The following is a 2,942-nucleotide window of genomic DNA, read 5'->3' on the forward strand; positions in this document are numbered from 1 at the left end:
GGTCTTTCTCATTTGGATTACGTCCTCCCCTTCCTCTCTAGGTTCGGCCATATTGACAATATCAATGGCCTTGCACTCTCTTTTTGGATTCTCTTTTGTATTGCTTGGGAGAGTACTAGGAGGAGTTTCCGTGACCTTCTTACTCAGCTGGCCCACTTGTGCCTCCAAATTTCTAATGGAGGACCTTGTTTCACTCATGAAACTTAAAGTGGCCTTAGACAGATCAGAGACTATATTTGCTAAGCTAGAGAGGCTATGCTCAGAATTCTCTGTCTGTTACTGAGAAGATGATGGAAAAGGCTTACTATTGCTAAACCTGTTTCTTCCACCATTATTAAAGCCTTGTTGAAGCTTTTGTTGATCCTTCCATGAGAAATTTGGATGATTTCTCCATGAGGAATTATAGGTGTTCCCATAGGGTTCACCTATGTAATTCACCTCTGCCATTGTAGGGTTCTCAAGATCATAAGCTTCTTCTTCAGAAGATGCCTCTTTAGTACTGTTGGATGCATTTTGCCATCCATTCAGACTCTGAGAGATCATGTTGACTTGCTGAGTCAACATTTTGTTCTGAGCCAATATGGCATTCAGAGCATCAATTTCAAGAACTCCCTTCCTCTAAGGCGTCCCATTACTCACAGGATTCCTCTCAAAAGTGTACATGAATTGGTTATTTGCAACCATGTCAATGAGTTCTTGAGCTTCTGCAGGCATTTTCTTTAGGTGAATGGATCCACCTGCAGAATGGTCCAGTGACATCTTAGAGAATTCAGATAGACCATAATAGAATATATCTAAAATGGTCCACTCTGAAAGTATGTCAGCAGGACACTTTTTGGTCAACTGTTTGTATCTTTCCCAAGCTTCATAGAGGGATTCACCATCTTTTTATTTGAAGGTCTAAACATCCACTCTAAGCTTGCTCAGCTTTTGAGGAGGAAAGAACTTAGCCAAAAAGGTCGTGACCAGCTTATCCCAAGAGTCCAGGCTATCTTTAGGTTGTGAGTCCAACCATGTTCTAGCTCTGTCTTTTATAGCAAAAGGGAAAAGCATGAGCCTGTAGACTTCAGGATCTACTCCATTAGTCTTAACAGTCTCACAGATCTGTAAGAATTCAGTTAAAAGCTGACAGGGATCTTCTGATGAAAGTCTATGAAACTTGCAGTTCTGTTGCATTAGAGCAACTAGTTGAGGTTTCAGCTCAAAATTATTTGCTCCAATGGCAGGGATTGAGATGCTTCTTCCACCAAATTTGGAAGTAGGTGTAGTATAATCACCAAGCATCCTCCTTGCACCTCCACCATTATTATTGGTAGGGGTGGAAAACGGGCATAAACCTGTCGAAGCGGCCCGCGTAACCCACCAAAAAGGCGGGCTGGGCTGGAAAATCGGGACCACTAAATAGCAAAAGCCCGCCTAACCCACACCGCTTAAACCGCGAGGTTTGGCGGGATTTGGCGGGGAGGGGCGGGCTTCCCCGCCGGGCTAAGGTTTTTTTTAGTGAGGGGATATTTTTGCAATTTTTTGCCAAAACCAGCCTTCTCCCAACCTAACTTACAAGAGTATGAAGATAAAAATTGAGTGGTTTGAATTATGTTTATGTTATTTTAGAGACAATATTTATAATTATGTTTTGGATTATGTTTATTTTGCTTTGGAGAGAATATTTATACTTATATTTTGAATGAAAATTTGGTTTATAATTATATTTATTAGATATTTATAATTACCAAGACTTTAATGTTTGTTAATATAAAAAATATAATTTTTTATGCCATTAGAAATTATAAATTTATTAATATGGTTGTGAAATTATACATATTATTTAGTACTTAATAGTAAAAAAAAGGAGGAGGTTTGGCGGGCTTAGCCCGCTAGCCCGTAGTCTTTCAGGTTCCGGATCTGCTTCAACAAGAAAGTTCTTGTCCCTGCTCCTGCTCATATGAAAAAGAAGAGAACAGAGAAAGAAGAGAAATCCTCTATGTCACAGCATAGAGATTCCTTTATATGAGTAGAAGAATAAGAGAATAAAAGGAGACAAAGGTAAGAATCAAAACATAGGGGGAAGAGTGGGTTCAAATTCTTGAGTAGAAGAGAGGTGTTAGTAGATAAATAAATAAATAGAAGAAGATGAGAGAGAGGAGTTTTCGAAAATTATTTTTGAAAACAGGTTAGTGATTTTCGAAAATTAAGAGAAGAAATAAAATTAAAATTAAAATTTGAATCAATTAGTTAATTAAAAGAATTTTGAAAAAGAGGGAGGAATTTTCGAAAATTAGAAAGAGAAAAGTAATTAGGTGGTTTTGAAAAAGATAAGAAACAAACAAAAAGTCAATTAGATAGTTGAAAAAGATTTGAAAATCAATTTTGAAAAGATAAGAAGTTAGAAAAGATTTTTTTGAAATCAAATTTTTGACAAGATATGATTGAAAAGATATTTTGAAAAAAAATTATTTTTTAAAATTAAAATTGATTACTTGACTAACAAGAAACTAAAAGATATGATTCTAGAACTTAAAGATTGAACCTTTCTTAACAAGAAAGTAACAAACTTCAAATTTTTGAATCAATCACATTAATTGTTAGTAAAGTTTTCGAAAATTATGAAATAAAGATAAGAAAAATATTTTGAAAAATATTTTTAAATTTTTGAAAATCATAAAATAAAATTGAAAAAGATTTGATTTTTAAAAAAGTTTTGAAAAGATAGGATTTTTAAAATTGAAAATTTGACTTGACTTATAAGAAATAGCTAAGTTTTAAAAATTTTTTACTAAGTCAACTCAAATTTTCGAAATTTATGAGAAAAAAAGGAAAATATATTTTTTGATTTTTGAATTTTTAATGAGAGAGAAAAACAACAAAAATGACTCACAACATGAAAATTATGAATCAAAACACATGATGCATGCAAGAACACTTATGAATGTCAAGATGAACAC

At 34.1% G+C, this 2,942-nt stretch overlaps 1 non-coding gene across 1 annotated transcript; it reads left to right on the forward strand.

Annotated features, from left to right (window-relative positions):
• The first annotated feature begins 817 nt into the window (after positions 1–817).
• On the forward strand, positions 818–921 carry LOC127740915 (small nucleolar RNA R71). The gene has a single exon (XR_008001771.1). It is a non-coding gene; the product is annotated as a small nucleolar RNA R71 (small nucleolar RNA).
• The last annotated feature ends 2,021 nt before the right edge of the window (positions 922–2,942 follow it).

Source organism: Arachis duranensis, chromosome 7 (assembly GCF_000817695.3).
Source record: "Arachis duranensis cultivar V14167 chromosome 7, aradu.V14167.gnm2.J7QH, whole genome shotgun sequence".
Lineage (NCBI taxonomy): Eukaryota > Viridiplantae > Streptophyta > Magnoliopsida > Fabales > Fabaceae > Arachis > Arachis duranensis.